This window comes from Lagopus muta, chromosome Z (genome assembly GCF_023343835.1).
Source record: "Lagopus muta isolate bLagMut1 chromosome Z, bLagMut1 primary, whole genome shotgun sequence".
Taxonomy (NCBI): Eukaryota; Metazoa; Chordata; class Aves; order Galliformes; family Phasianidae; genus Lagopus; species Lagopus muta.
In genome coordinates, this window is record NC_064472.1 from 68,684,971 (window position 1) to 68,701,854 (window position 16,884).

Genomic DNA, 16,884 nt, shown 5'->3' on the forward strand with positions numbered 1-16,884 from the left:
AAAGTGTTACAGGAAAACCACGTGGCACAGTTCTTCATTAAATATTTAATCTTTCCTATGAGTCAGACACACTGAGATCTCAGATGGAATAGTTTATATACTAAACACTGTTATTTTTGTTTTTCTCTTTTAGGATATTATCAGCATTTTGATGGTACCTCTGGCAGGCATGAGTCCTGTGAGCCTATTCTGAGTTGTGGAGGTGAAATGAGATCAGACAGGAAGTTGAGGAGGTGGGTAGGATATAACTGGAATTTTAATCCTAACTACTGAACAGGTAAATTTCCAGGGAAGTAGTAGCTTATTAATTCAGTATTTGCTGATGGGTCATTAGCTCATTACTAAGAAAGAAAAGGAAAAGCACACTTACAAATGAAGGACAGAATGGCTAAGGATGTAAGAGTCAGGCTTACAAAGAGGCTGTTGTTTAAAGGAGTTTAGGTTAGACAGTAAGTAACAGATTAGACAGTAACCATGCTTTCCCTGTAATTATTAAATCTTGTTGCCACATTTTATTTTCTCTTCTGAACTGAGGAAAAGGTTCAATAAATGTTAGAATAGGAAGAGAATGTGGAACTGAAAAAAAGTTGGGGAAGGAGGAATGATATTAAATTGGGTCATCATGACTTGTAGTCATAAATTTAATCTGATTTAATTTAAATAAAAAAAGAATTAAAGAGAGACTTACCCTATCAAATACCTTCATGGAAACATGCTTTTTGAGAGAAGGGGGCTTTTCAGTCTGATTATTAGAAATTTTCCAAGATATGTTTGAGCAAAGAAATCTTTGTTCAGATACAAAAAATCTGCCTCTTCTGCTGTTCATAGCATTTCCTTACTACACCATCATAGTCAGAAAAAATGCATTTTCTGTTTTCCTCTGAAGACTGAATTTATGCTTGTGTTATTAAAAGGTACAAGAATTTAATTCAGAAAGATCGTAGCAAATTGCATGGCTAGTAAAGTTTGGTATATCCAACTACTTCACTTGACCCCTGTGGGCTTAAAAATGAGTCTTTCACCTCTAGTGAGGGTTGGTTTTTGATTTTTCTTTTTGTAACTTTGCATTTATTACCATTTGAGAGTACAAAAACAAACAAACAAAAAAACCATCAATCATGATTACACAGCACTGATATTTTAATACAAATACAAGCAGATAAATGAATGTAGTCTGTAAATTGTATTGGAGTGAGTGCTGAACAGACACTTAAACTGATTAGGAGGCTTAAACCTTGCCCAATAGCATTGTCAGTATGCTGAAACCAAAGAAACATGGTTGAGGGCTATATTTTTTCACCCTTTAGTCATACAAAACATAGTTTGCATAATGCAGTTTGTCATTTGCATCTATCAAAGTGATCCAGCCATTCACTGACCAGTACAGTATGGTACAAAAGCTAGCACTGAACATTTTGGTCTGTACTTCTTTGCAAAATACAGAATCCTCCTTTATATTCTGTTACCAAAGAGAACAGTCAAGAAGCTGTCCAGCTTCCAGATTTGTAGATGTAGTTAAGTTTTTCCTTCAAGGAAATTGTGATTTTGAATCTCTGTACTGATCACAGAATCATACAGAATGGCTGGGGTTGGAAGGGACCTCAAGGATCATTGATCTCCAACTCCCAGCGCCACAGGCAAGGCTACCAACCTCCCCATTTAATACCAGACCAGACTAATGAGTGTTTGGCTTTACAATCTCATTTACCTTTTTCAAAGTATAAGAGCATCTGGAAGTGTCAGTCACAACTGATAGTAATGCACACAAGTTAATAGGCGTATGTGTATAAGGTTAATTAAAGCACTTCCTTGGAAGAGCAGATGAAAGAAGCCAGTACTTCCAAATTGCCCAGGGATGGGCTTTTATTCACAGGCTGTCAGAAAAATATCCTTTTATCCCACGAAGAATTAAAAGAATGTAGTAGAATGTGTGAGGTTGAAGTCCAGTCATATCTACTGTAACTTGTGGTGACTTCTGACCTTTCTGAAATCCAAGTGCAGATTTGGAAAGCATTGTCTTGGACATTACTCCATGTGTAATATATGCATAGGGAAACCTTAACTTCATGGGTTGCAGTTCTTCAAGTTATTTATGTTGGATATGCAAAATCAAGTAGGATTGCCTACAGTAAAAAGCAAAAATTAAGGCAAAGTCATAATGGAATGTATTTGAACATACTGCCATGAAACATCGCCCTGATCTCATTTTAGTTGCAAAGTCCTTAAATGAACAGAACAAAGATTCCACTTCGGAGGCTGATTAATGAGGTTGTTGCAAACTGAACATTAACTATGTGTTAAGCGTTACTAATTGGTTCTTATGTTCCCTATATAACCTGTGAAAGAGTTGACCTCTTACCTTGGTGATTGAGAGCAGATGTACATGGAGGAGTCTGAAATTTGTTCCCTCTCCCCTCATTTCTGTTGAAGAGGAGTGTATGGGAATGGAGGGTGTGGGCTTTATTGGCTTTGTCTCCTTAGCTCAATGTTTAAATGTCAAAAATTAGGCAGTTGTAGCTATTCTGTTAGTTTTTTGGTTTTTTTTTTTTCCTAAGTTGGGAATGGATTTTAAAAAGGGAAGGATGTGATAAAAGTTGCTGTCAACCCTCACACTTCTCTGGCAAAGTGCTGAGAGTCTGTGCTTAGGTAACAGTAGCAGTGTATTGAACTTCATGTCTTTGAGTATTTGCTCTTTTTCTTCACATTCCCCTATTAGATATATTGTTTTAACTTTTCCTCTTGCATTCCAATTGAACATGTACCATTTATGATGAACATACTTGGGAAATCAAATATCATTAGAAATCTGAAGCATATAAAAAAGCATTTTGAAAACCATACAGTATTGTAGTACATGAGGAGTGATACCAAAGCCCAAAGGTTTTCAAGGTATTTTGGGAAGCAGTTAAACTGACGAAGACAATTATTTGAAACACTCCTTGGCTCTGCAATGAGAGGAGCAAAGGTGATAGAGGAGTGGAATAAACTTGTTTGCATCCATATCCATACAGTAAATGTTTTCTGATTAATCTTGTCTGTTTTGTAAATTAAGATCTATACTGCATCAGGAGTCCAGGAGGATTTGTCTTCTTCATGCATCTCTGTATCTTGGTCTTCTTTCTGCATAAGTGAAATGATGCAGGGGTACAGTGTATCAGAACAGTGGCCTCATGCAAGAGCTTCAGGCTGTTAAGCAATAGGCGTATTCTGTGAAAAGACCAGAGAATACATTTATAGTGTAGAGAAGGAGTATGTAGGAGCAGGATGACCCCCACATTTTGAAAAGTTCATCTCCAACAGCAGCTGGTGATACCAACTGTCCTTTCACTGAAGTATTCTGTGTGCTTAACTCAGAGCACCAAATATCTTGTCTACAAGTCTGAAGTACCGAAAATCTGATCTGAAAATATTTCAAATGTAGAGATTTAAAACCTTCCAAAAAGGGGGAATTTACCAGTGCCTGACAAAGAACACAAGTACAAAAGATTTTACCTTTTTTTGATGTGTGATTTTCATAAGGCTGTCAAAAATTATGAGGCATGATCTCAGTTCTGTTTGCACGGCGTCCCAGGAACAGTGGCTGTATTGCCTGTCTTTAAGGAAGCTGGTGATTCTTTGGAAGTACTTCTTCATACTGAGGGTACTGCTCTTTAGCATCTGCATCTGAAAGCTGTTCCGTGCCCTTGGTCGTTCTTCCAACAAACAAATCTCTAATTCTTCAATTTGCTGATGAATTCCATTTTGAAATTTTTCAATATTGCTTGTATTCCAAACACCTTTGGGGTGATTTTTGCTAAATAGCTGAAAAGTCTGTTGGAGGAACTCATAGATGACCACTGTTGTATTCTTTTGTGTGATCTTCATGATCTCCCTGGGAAATCTGAAATCAATTGTTTCATTGAGACACTGATGAGAAAAATATCCACCCATTTTGTGTAGGAAGTTCATGTTCTGGTGGTTCATTTTGATTCCTTGGTGAAAGCAAATGTGGTGTGAGATTTTGATATATAGTGCCAAAGTAATGCAAACTCGCAGTAAACTTCTCTGAACCAAGATGGTCATGGTGATGAATCTGTCAGTTCTACCCTTGTTGTGCTGGTCTGCAAGCCTGTAGTTTCTTCTTGTCTCTTCTGTATTCAGATGCTGCTCTTTTATTACTCTGATTTTCTTGCGTGACATGTTAGGTATTAATTATTTTGTAAGAGCTGTGTTTTTATCAACAGTGATTCTGCCAGTTTATTGTTGGTTTCAATTTCTTTTAGTTGCAAAATATTGCTTATTTTTTCAATAACTTTATTAACTGAAGGAAGAGTAAGTGATTGGTCAGTGAACATGGGCAGATTAGCATCTGATAAGGACTTTTCATCTTATTTATACTTAAACAGGCTGCCTTGCTTTATGCTGAGATGTTTTGCTTTTATGCTGAAGTTGGCAAAGAGTATGAAAAAAGAATCACATTTGTGGCTAACAGATATCCATCCTAAGCAAGATGTAATTTCATTTCATTGATTTTAAAAAGTGATGTCTTGTAGGACAAATTGTTTTGTTTGGGAAGTAGCTAATGTTTTATTAGCAGAAGAGCCCTTTTGTTGACACAAGCACTGACTCACTAGGGCATTTGTTGCTATCACTATGTTGGAAAAAATATACACAGCTTTGAGGACAGATGCTTTTTTATCCATTATCTGTGATAATTTGCTGCTCAGAGAGGCTTCCTTCTACTGCATAACCAGCTGATGGAACCTGGTTTTTGACAGCTGTCAACCATGCTGTAAGGTTACTGATGAGGGCTTGCTTACATCTAGAGTAAGACAGCTTCTGTTCTGAAGCCTCCTCCTGTGATGATAAGTAAGTCCAGACTCCCTGAGAGTTTGTGTTGGTAGCAAAATGTCCTATTTTGGGGGCCACCATAGCCATTGTGATGCTGGAACATACATCCTAAAATCAGGGCAGTAATTCTGTGAATATTAAGTCTGTGGGCCAGCTGGTAGTAGAACTGCTAGTACTCAGGTTAACTAACATGTCCCAAACAATTTCACAGCCTGCAGTGATTATAAGACCAAGATTGTGCTGCATAAGCATTGCAGGTTGAAATGCAAGTCCTTAGCTGATATGGCAGCTCCTGATTGTGCATTAGCAAATTGCTGTATTTCTATGGATTGTTGGCTTCTTCCAGTGCGACTGTCAGCCCACTTTGCTGGCTCTGGTAACTGCAAAACAAAAAACTTTCTGGTAGAGTATCAGTTGGAGCCAGTGTTGGATTTTCAGATAAGAAAAAGTTATAAGGCAGTTAGTAGGCAGACTTGCCTACTAATTTAAGGATTGCTAAATCTTCACGTGAGCTAAGTTATTTGGTGACTGAAGTGTACAGAGTTTACAGAGCCAGAGGATGTGTCCTCATGTAATTCATAATGCACAATTACAGGGTTATTTCAAAGAGAATATGGAAAAAGGTGAAGTTCAAGAATGTTTGATGTGAGCAGCAAAGGAATTCTGAGGAAATATTTTGCTAAAATTATCCTGTTAGTGCTTACAATGTGACAGACTGAGGGATTGCTATGAATAAGCAGTTTCCCTAGTGAGACACGTGATGGCTTCAGCAGTTATGCAGTAGAAACCTACTAACATGGTGGTACTCCTGTTATTCTTCTTGTTTTGCTACTGCTGATAGTAATATTGTGGGTTTTTTCATGAATTACTTACAGCTAGATGTCTTCAGAGAAGTTAATTTATGAATGAAACTGTAGGAAGTATTGATTTCTTGATTGAAATTCTGTACAGAGAATGGAGAAGTACATGGTAGGTTTAATGCATGGATTTGCCACAGAAGTCCATCAGTGAGATCTTCCAATACTTTGTCTTACTCTGCTAAGGTGTTGTGTTTTTTTTTGTTGTTGTTTGCTTTTTAATTACTATTTTGCTCCTTTCTCTGTTTGTATGGCTTAGTACAAATATGTATGACTTCTAGACATGAGGGATCTAAACTTAGTTGGAGGCATTGCCTTTGTTGTGTATTTTTACATTTTCTTTAAGTCTGTGCCAGTATCAGAATGATTTAAGCTAAACTGTAACTAGCATGTGGTGTTAGGAAGATCAGCATATCAAACTGAAATGTATTGTCATAAAAGATTACTGAAACTTTTACAAGATGGTAACCGTGAGATCTCCTGAAATTACATCACTGAAGACTGCAGGACACAGTGCACACAGTAGTCACGAGACACAGTCTAATACAGTATCAAATACATGTTTCTCTGGCTTTTTGATGTTGACTTGAAGTGAGAGTTACCAAGATAGCAGAGGATGTCTTTTTCAACTGTGGTTGGAATGTCAGAAGATTCTAGCTTTGATTGACTTGACTGGGCAAAGTTGTGAGCTGAATCTGACCTCAGTGCACTGCTGGAAGTGTGTAGGGAGAGTTCATTTAAGTTACAGTAATTGTGTACTTACAAGTCATTGTATGAGATTAAAGAAATAAATTGGATTCAGCTGTAACTTACAGCTATAGGAGTACATGAAGAATGTCTGTACAGTAGTACAGGAGAAATCACTCTGATGCAGTTTTAATGACTGGCCCTGGTTTTGATAATTCAGTCAAGAATTACATGCCAGTTCATTTCACCTTCAGATGGTTTCACTGTCTGCATTAAAAATCTTAGGACAGAATTTCAGTTTGTTATGCGTATACGTGGCTCTGTTGCTCTAAATGGAACAACAGTGATAGGCGATGACCCATCCTTTCATCTTCAGAAGCAACACAGAAAAACAGCTTAATGTTTCAAGGCAGAGTTGGATCCAATCTGTTGCTGAACATTTTTTGTTTTTGTTTTTCTTTTTGCATTCTGTTTACACACCGTATAGAATAATCACATCCTCAGTCATCTGTCTGCCATCTTCTTGTCATTGTGACTTCATGGATGATCCATGACTTACTTGGCTGTTGTGAAAAGCATTTCAAGGGGAGATCTCTGCATTTGTTTCAGGGCTTCATGTTTTCCCAAGCATTGCATCCCATTCTTTCCTTCAAGCAGTTCTCTGGAGTTTGGTCAAAGGAACCGAAGTCTCTGGAATAACTTGCTTTTTTCTAATGAGGAAATATTTTTGGTGTTGTCAAAACCAAGATCATTCTGTTATAGAATCTGTAGGTTTGTGAGAGGTGTGGTTGTTCTTACAGTGGCTTAGTTGTGGTTCACCGATGGTCAAAGAACTTTTGCACTGTGGATCTCATTTTGTGTCACAGGAGCTGAAGATGTGAAACTTTAGTAGCTAGATGGGAGTTGAAGCAACAGGTTTAGGAGAAGGAACTGGAGAGAACTGAGATCTCAGGTCTGAATTCACCTAGATAATGCTTAGGTTCAAATTGCCATTTAGTTTTCCTATATAGAGATAAAAGGAAAGGCTGCAGAAAAGCCAGTTCCAGGGCTGTCCTGCAGCGTCCTCAGCACTATAGGCTGGAACAAATCCTGTCAAAATGGAGCATTGCTGGAGTCTGCTGGCTGGAGGGACATGTGGTGGAATGAAGAGGATAAGCACTTTGGGTTTGTGTGGGATTTATTATGGGATGTTTAGGGGAGAAGCAGGAGGTAAGGAAAGGAATGGACCTAGGGGTTTTGTTTGAGGAGGAACAAACGTGAAGGTAGAGAAATGAGGGGATAAAAGGGGGCTGGTTGTCCAGGTGCCAGGAACCAGAGATAGCTGGGAGCCAGCAGTGCCTGAGCTTAGCTGCTGCGGGAATTCCCATTGTGCATGTGTTCTCCACTAGCAGACCTCTGTCCTACTAGGCTACAGAGAACAGGATGAAACTCTTGGCATAAGTTGTGTTTGTGCAAGTGCTCTGTGTGTCTGCTGGCAATTGATGTGGTCACATATATGTACCATGTGTTCTACATGGTGTATGTACTGTATGTGTGTGCCTGCTGAGAATGCATGCTGCACCTAGCTGCTGGTTGAACCTGGAAGCTCAGAGCTGAGCAGCCTCACCTCTGCTAGGCTGCCAGATTTTGCCTATCCTAACAAATTATGGTCGTTTTCTCTCAGCCAGGAACCAGCAGGAAATTCAATCATAGAATCATAGAATCATAGAATCACTAAGGTTGGAAAAGACCTAAAAGATCACCCAGTCCAACCGTTCACCTATTCCCAATAGCTCCTACTAAACCATGTCCCTCAACGCAACATCCAGTCTTTCCTTGAACACCCCCAGGCTCGGTGATTCCACCACCTCCCTGGGCAGTCCATTCCAGTGCCTGACCACCCTTTCTGAAAAGTAATACTTCCTCATGTCCAGCCTGAATTTCCCCTGGCGTAGCTTGAAACCATTCCCCCTGGTCCTATCCCTAATGACACGAGAGAAGAGGCCGACCCCCAGCTCACTACAACCTCCCTTCAGGAAGTTATAGAGAGCAATAAGGTCTCCCCTGAGCCTCCTCTTCTCCAGGCTGAACATTCCCAGCTCCTTCAGCCTCTCCTCATATGGCCTGTGTTCCAGACCCCTCACCAGCTTCGTTGCCCTTCTTTGAACACGTTCCAGGGCCTCAATATCTTTCTTGCAGTGAGGGGCCCAAAACTGGACACAGTACTCGAGGTGCGGCCTCACTAGTGCTGAATATAGGGGAACAATCACCTCTCTGCTCCTGCTTGCAACACTGTTTCTGATGCAAGCCAGGATGCCATTGGTCTTCTTGGCCACCTGGGCACACTGTCGGCTCATGTTCAGCCGAGCATCAATCAATACCCCCAGGTCCATTTCCTCTACGCAGTCCTCCAGCCACACCGCCCCAAGCCTGTAGCGTCGCCTGGGGTTGTTGTGGCCGAAGTGCAGGACCCGGCATTTGGCCTTGTTGAAACTCATTCCATTGGCTCCAGCCCAGCTCTCCAGCCTGTCCAGATCCCTCTGTAGGGCCTCGCTACCCCCAGGCAGATCCACACTTCCAGCCAATTTAGTGTCATCTGCGAATTTACTGAGGGTGCACTCGATGCCCTCATCGAGGTCATCAATAAAGATATTGAAGAGGACAGGCCCCAGCACCGACCCCTGCGGAACACCACTCACGACCGGTCGCCAGCTGGATTTGACTCCATTCACCACCACTCTCTGTGCCCGGCCCTCCAGCCAGCTCCTTACCCAGCCAAGAGTGTACCCATCCAAGCCTCTGGCTGCCAGCTTCTGCAGGAGAATGCTGTGGGAGACAGTGTCAAAGGCTTTGCTGAAGTCTAGGTAGACCACATCAACAGCCTTTCCTTCATCCACCAGATGGGTCACTAGATCATAGAAGGAGATCAGGTTGGTCAAACAGGACCTGCCCTTCATAAACCCATGCTGGCTAGGCCTGATCCCCCGGTCACCCTGCACATGCCGCATGATCTCCCTCAAGACAATCTGCTCCATAACCTTCCCTGGCACCGAGGTCAGGCTGACAGGCCTGTAGTTCCCCGGATCCTCCTTACGACCTTTCTTATAAATGGGAGTCACATTGGCAAGCCTCCAGTCATCTGGGACCTCACCAGTCAACAAGGAGCGCTGATAGATGATGGAAAGCGGCTCGGCTATCACCTCCGCCAGTTCCCTCAGCACTCTCGGGTGGATCTCATCTGGCCCCATCGACTTGTGACAGTCCAGCTGGAGCAGTAGGCCTCTGACTGTTTCTTTCAGAATCACAGGGGGGTTAGTGTGCTTCCCGGCCGAGATTACCAGGTCAGAGAGAGGGGTATCCTGAGGATAACTGGTCTGACTTTTAAAGACAGACGTAAAGAAGGCATTCAGAACCTCCGCCTTTTCCTTATCCTCAGTGGTCACATTCCCAGCCTCATCCAGCAAAGAGTGGATATTCTCCTTTGTCCTCCTCTTACTGTTAACGTATTTATAAAAGAGTTTCTTATTCCTTTTCACACCAGCAGCTAGGTTAAATTCAAGCTGGGCTATCTCATCTAAGTGCTTATGAAGTACCCACCTCACCCTGTATGTAAGTTATTGGGGGCTGTAAAAGCAGAGGAACGCTTGCAGGGATAGAAAGAAGATTGATCTTTAGTGCCATGTCTGCCATTGAGAAAATAAAGAGGTCATAACCTACCAGAAAAGCAGAGGTGGAATGCCCTACAGAGGCTTTGTGGTTTTCTGAGGGAATTTCCATCTGGCTGCTCTGTCAAACTGGTTGTGTTAGATGTCTGTGACTCTGCTGTTCTCATCTGCTTGCAATCAGTTTTTATAAACAGTCTAACATGATTGTTCATCCATCTTGGCAACCAGTAGAATATCACTCTCAAAACTATTTCTGTGAAGATGTTATATAGTTATAAGAGTATATATAGTATATAAGAGTTTTATAGTTCCTAATGCTTTCTCACTTGCAGTACTTAGTACCAGTCTTAATAAATTCGTATGTTTGTGTGGTGAAATGTTGCTGTAGTGGATGATAAACCAAGGTGCCTCACAAGTCCAGGGGATAAGGCTCACTTGGTGTTCTCATTTCTGGGAAGACTGCAAACATAACTGTGTATGGAGTCTGAGATGTGAAAAACCCTCAGACCTGAATCACTGAATCCAATAGGGGTGATAGGAAAAGCTCTACCCAGCCAACTTGTTTACCCCCAGCTGCAGAGGAAATGTTTCATGCTGCATGTGTTTTTAGAGATCTTTGTCAGTTTAACTGCTCTGGGAAGTAAACTTGTAACGGGTTGCAGATGATATGGAGCTTAAGGTGATGTTTTACCACACGCAGGCAAACTGATGTAATAGTTGTCTTGTACCTAGAGGTGTAATCCTGTCTCTCTTCTGTTTGGCCTTAGGACTTTTTTAGCCCCCAAACAAATCTGTCTGAGAAGCCAAACCCTTTCCCTCTCCCTGTGGAGGTAAAAAATAAAAAAAAATCTTGTTTTTGCCAATCGGAGAGGCTAATTAGGATAGAACTGGTGCAGGCACATAGGGAGGACTAGGAAAGCATGGCTGTTAGCAGAAGAACATGACCTGATTTCATCAGCTGGCACCCTTCAGGATATTGGAGAAGGTATGTTTGGGTTGGAAGATCTGATCTTGCTAATTTCCCATGGTAGCACCTCCGAGGGAAATGCTGCCTTTTCTTATCTTTTGGTTTGATGCTTGCAATTTCAACTGGATTCCTTTGCTTTCAGACCTTTTTAAAAAGAGATGTGAGACTAAGAGAATGGTGTCTTAAACTGAGGAGCCTGTGCTGCATAGAAGGCAACCTGGACTTGTGTGACCTTGTGTCATTATGACATCCAAAATGTCCCAGTTTCCTGGGAGAGGGAAGCTTTAGCTATATTGTGAAATTTCACAGTTCTGTATTTCAAGTACTTGGGCCTGAAACTGGCTGCAGAATATAGGACATTTCAAAACTGTTTCAAATCAAACCAGTTAAAGAATGAGAACCTTACTAAGTGAAATCTGAGATTGTTAACTGTGATGTGTGCTACTGTGCTTCTTCCTACAGGGTTGATACCAGATACACATCATTGTTGCATGTTAATCAGCCTCTGTGAGAACTGGAAGCTGCAGAGGCTACAAGGAGGCTGTAGAAGTAGACTATTTCTTGTCATTTATCTTGAGTGAAGGGTGACTGCTGTTCTGATGTAATAATTTCTTCATACTGCTGATGAATTATTTCAGCATGGCAGTTGGCTGGTGAGAAATGTCTTGAACGATGTGGCATGATTGTTGGAAGGCTGCTAGTGATGCAGAATTGCCCAGGCATGTTGAGGTGAAGACATAGCTATGTGTGCCAGGTGTATTTACAATTTCTGGAAATTTACTTCTTTAGCTACTGAAGGCAGTTAATGACCTTCTTTCATTCAGTTCCTCAACTCCTTTTAGTACTCTGTGAAAGCATTCAGAAAGTAGGACAGAAGACCTACCTGAAGCTAATTTTCAATTGCATATGTTTTCTGAATGAATTTTCTGAATGATTGATTAGGTTTTTCCTTAGCGAGTTCAGTGAGCTGGGTCTCTTCTCTGTCCAGTTGCTAATTTGGGTGAACTGTGGAGGGCTGTAATTATGTTGAGGTTTGAAATGCTCTCTCATATTTCATTGAAATTGGATGGTGATTGGGAAAGTTATTGAAGGGAGCATATAGGTAATTGAATTTTGGAGGCTCTTTTTCTAGGAGGTCAAGAAGTATAATTAAGGTATAATTCCACATTACACCTTAAAAGTTAATAACACACATGGATAACAAGCCTACAGAATTAAGCATTGTTGTAAAGTGTAGTAGCAGTGGATTTTCATGGGCACATGTCACGTGAGGTTAGTATAGCATAGATGTTGACTTGATCAACAGGAGTAATAACCAGCCTTGCTCTTGTTTTATTTTTCTTCTAACCAGGCAGGCAAGGTAAATGTTAACCTTCCAAATTTGCTCTGTTTTCCCTGTAGAGATGGTTGTGCTATGAAAATGGTCATTACCAGCAGCTCTGATAACCTGCCTTGATAGTGATCTTGGCTGAAGGACTGAATGTGAAACGGTCACGAAGACTGTTCTCTCTGTGTCTTATGAGTTGTCAAGTAACAGCTGCTGTGGGCTGTGATCTCTCGAAGCCCAGCAGGATTCTGGATTGCTGAGGTTTCTACAGCAGGGCTGGTCCAAACTGAGAACAGCTCATGTTGCTACATGTAAGTATATCCACATCTCTCCCATCTGCCTTGTATGTAGAAATATTTGTGGTCCATCCATTCTCACACCTCATGCTGCATAAGAAATAGTTCAGACCTTCTAGAACTATTATTATTATTCCTCAGTAAATCCGATGGCTTTCGTTTAAACTGCTGATGTTTTCTTCACTCCAGAGTGGAGAACTATTGGTACTTGGTGTTTTGATACTGGGGATTTTGTTCAAGACTATCTGTAACAGAGTTAGGTGGATTTTCCAGCCTTTTTCAATTTTGCTCATTAGGAGATTGTTTGGTCTATACAAGAGGGGAATGCTACTGAAATTAGTGGCTGGGCCATATGCATTTAACATTAACAGTGCAGTTAGTAAGCAGTCTAGGCTTTTGGCAACACTGCATGTTCTGAAATGGCTCAGCACACAACAGGCAAGTGAGCAGGCTAGCACATGACAGGTCAGCCTTTTGGATGGCATTCAGGACAGGATTTTTGATGTGCCAAAAGAGTAAGCCAGTTCACTGTAAATCTTATTTCAAAGGATGCAGGAAAGACAGCTCTAAAGTCCTTGACAGAATAAAAAGCAGTAGATGGCTGAGTTTCCATCTGGATACCTGCACGTTAAGCAAGCAGAAGTACTATGGCAAACTGCCACAACAGGCTGTGGTGCTATCAACTAGGCCCAGTTGCATAGTGATTGGCACTGACCATACATGGCATACTACTCTGGCCTTGGTTTTCTAACCTTTTTGCTTTGTTAAGAAATGATCAAGTCTAGAAGAGGTAGTACTCCAGAATGTAGTACCTGTCTGCATAGATCCTGTTGAAAAAATTGTGAAATCCTTTTGCAGAAATTTGTTAGCTTTTGCAACCATTCATGAACTGTCTGAACAACTGCTTGAAATACTGATACTCACTGAAGATCATTATGAAGAAGAAATAAGACATTGTCTTTCATAGCAGGCCTGGAAATATGCCCGTATGACACATGTAAGAGTATGATTATAGAAGAGAAATTTTTTTAAGCAGTGATCTGGTGGTCACCCCTTGTGAACCATGATTGTGTTTTGGATTATCTGTGTGGATGCCATCTGCACTGGAATGGACATTGAATGTTGCAAGCAGAAGGCCGCTGAAAAGCTGCAATTGTTTCTACTGGTGAGATTAGCAAGTTTTTGGAGAGGTTGATGACTTCTTGGAGGGACTAAAACTGGGTTCTGTGAATGAAATTCCTGTTAGCCCAGCACTCCTTTATGCTAGAACTAACCTGACCTGGAAACCCAATGAGTTGCATTCCTTCCTAAATCTTCTTTTTTAACAGACTTTAAATTCCACTGATGCTTCTGTAGAGATTTATAATAGAAATTTAGTACTAGTACTAGTTAGAGGAGAAGTTAAACAGAGAGAGAGATAATGTTATTTTACTATGGGATTAAAAATGCAAACCGTATTTCAAGGACCAGAAGATTTTAGTTATGAGTGTTGTCCTGCTCTGATTTTTATGCAGCAGGATTTATCTCCCTTGCAGCATCCTTGTATTGAATGGGTGAAGTTCCAGGTCCCAAACCACAAGGTGCTTCCAGGGGAATCCTTGTAATTCACCGTGTTGGCAGTTCTGATTACCTCTGATGATACCTCATGTTAACACAATAAACTACAAGTGTTCTGTAAGCATCTACACAACAGTAGTATCTTTCCTTACACCATAGAAATTTAAATATAAGAGAGAAGAATTACCTTTGTCCAGTAGATATGGTTGAGAAAGTAAGAGATTCTGGTACAGAAGAACAGGAGTCTATAGTGCACTCCTTTGTGGTGCTGCCATTGATTAAGGTGTGAAAACAATTCTGATTGATGCTGTTCTGTGGTGCCCATCTTTCTGTTCATAACTCAGACAGTAGAAGAAGAGGTGAAATGGAATGTAACTGATTTTGTGAAGTAGATGTTTTGGCCTTTTTAACATCTGTCTGAGCTCAGAGCAGTCTTTAGCTTCTACTGTTTGCAGTATTCCTCAAGACAGCTGAAGTATTTTCATAACGAGAGCAAGGTAGGTGCTAATTTCATGGTGGGTTGACCCTGAAGTAAACACAGTAGTTACACTTTACACTACAGATAGGTCATTTGCTTGTGTAGCGTCTGTGTGGATCTTTGTTTCCCTCCCAGATCACTCTTCAGAGTGAAGCTGAATTTGGAGGACAAATTTTGCGAGAGGACAGCTCAACCAGTGAGTTGTTTGCAGGGAGAGAGCAGTCTGTTTTTACCTCTTCTCTCCTTTACTGACTTCTTACTCCACTGAGGGTGCCAGAAACGGCCCTTCTTTTTGACCAGCATTTTGTTGCCATGCAACCAGGACAGCTGTGGGCTGGTCTGACCAGTCTGACCATTGCAGCTGGTTCCAAGTCCTTCACTTGTAAGCGGAGTTGAGCCCTCCTCTCCCTGCGTCAGAGGACAGCAAACACTTGCAGGACTCTAGTTTCATTTTCTGTCTTGGTGAGGTCACAAAGAAAAGTAACTTTTGGGGAAACCTATATCAAATTTCTGTGGTACTGAAAGAGGTAAAGTTTTCCTCCCATCCTTTCCTATTTGATGTTAAAGAATATTCTGCTAAGCAGAGAGATAATGCTACTGCAGTATTACCTTTTTTTTTTTTTTTTTTCATATGCATCTCATCTTCTTGTTTTGGGCTTCCTGTACTTTATAGAGATGTTATTTCAGTCCATTCATTAACTTGGTGAGAGCTCTTTTTGAAGTTCATTTGAAGTGCTCCACAGGAAGGGTGTTGACAGTTGTGGTTAGCTGCCAAGCAAATAATAATTACATGATGCACCTGTCCTCTCCCAGCTTTGGGTAAGTAGAGAGAGGAACTCCCATCACTGTGTGCTCAGCGCTGCACCGCTTTATTCTGCATAGAATTTGGGTGGAAGAACTAATTTTGCACCCCTGTAAAGAGAGTTGGGATGGGATATGTGCATAGGCCTTTGGGTTTTGAACAGGGAGTATCAAAGGTAAGAGTATAATTTCCGATAAGGAATATCTTGATAAGTAATACATATTATTGTAATGTATATCTTTGTAAATAACAGTAAGTGGTTTTCATCATGGGGCCATGAACAATGTAGGTTCCTGAACTAAATTATTTTTCTCTTATTTTTGTTGTGATTGTAAGCTTCAGATATGACATTATCAAGTAGAGAGCTAATTTCTTTGTTCAGTGGAGTAATTCAGCTTGAAAGAGATGTGTTTTCTTCTTTTTTTTTTTAACCTGATCCAGAGAAACACTGTACAAGAAAACAATTCACTGTGGTAGAATACAAAACTAACATCAATTGGAGAACCATCTAGATAAGTTCAAATGTGTAGAGAGGCCTTTACTCTAGGTGCCTTTGGGTGAGTGAGTAGTCTTGTTATGTTCTGTCAGTCACGGCTAATGGAGAGAGGTGTGTGCTGGGTTGGAAGGAGGCACAGATAAGGGAGAGAAGATGCTGAAACTATGGTCCATGTCTCTTCTAGTTAAATGACATTGAGACTTTAAGAGAAGTGCAATTTCATAGCAAGTTAGAGGCAAAACTTCCTGAGGGATAAGAAAATGACAAGTTTGTACTACACATTTTTCTTTCAAGTACAAACTTATGCATTTTCAGTGTGATTTGGCTAGATCCAGAGGGCTCCGTTATTATCCAATAGAAAATGAGACTTAACACTTTTTCATTAAACAGATTGGAACCAAGTTAAATAGAGGTGCCAAAGTCTGCTTCAGGAATGTGTTTGGAGTCTGCTTTATGAGCAGATGGCTACCCTGTGAATGAGGCAGCTATGGTCTTGTACTTCGTACTGCTGTTGGCCTGCAGTGTGACCTTGGGCTATTTGTTTACTGATTCTCATGGCTCTTTTCTTTCATCTACTGCTCTCAAAGTCCTTGAAACAGGCTTCACAAAGGACTCTGGAATTGGTTGTGATAAGAATTTTGTGGTTACATCTCACATCAGAGCTTACCTTAAACAAACAACTGGTTACTACATATTAGATTAGTTGAAGTTCTTTAAGACAGTGTTTTCTGATGCCTTGTAAAATGATGTGTGCTTACAAAAGTCTGTTTTTATGCACTGGTGGATAGGTAGCTGTCCTTGGAGCAGGATTACCCACTGTGTTTTCATGTATTCCAATGCAGATTGTTGCAGTTTCTACAGGTGTACTATTGAAGGCCATCTGAAAACCAGGAATTTTATACTAACATAAATTTATAATTTGTTTTCTTTGTGGTTATTGTGA

The 16,884-nt window shown here is 40.7% G+C and overlaps 1 protein-coding gene across 8 annotated transcripts in view; it reads left to right on the top strand.

Moving 5' to 3' along the window:
• Nucleotides 1-16,884, top strand: part of MOB3B (MOB kinase activator 3B) — an 87,475-nt gene that overhangs the window by 2,110 nt on the left and 68,481 nt on the right. For 3 of the 8 annotated variants that reach the window (XM_048931212.1, XM_048931213.1, XM_048931210.1), the window contains exon 2: nucleotides 134-233. The exons of 1 other annotated variant lie outside the window; for it this stretch is intronic. The gene's annotated coding sequence lies outside the window, so the exon portion shown is untranslated. Of the gene's footprint in view, nucleotides 1-133; nucleotides 234-255; nucleotides 278-12,386; nucleotides 12,624-15,065; nucleotides 15,171-15,517; nucleotides 15,621-16,884 lie in introns of those variants that run through there. 4 more of the 8 variants (XM_048931211.1, XM_048931217.1, XM_048931216.1 and 1 more) reach the window with 4 other exon arrangements.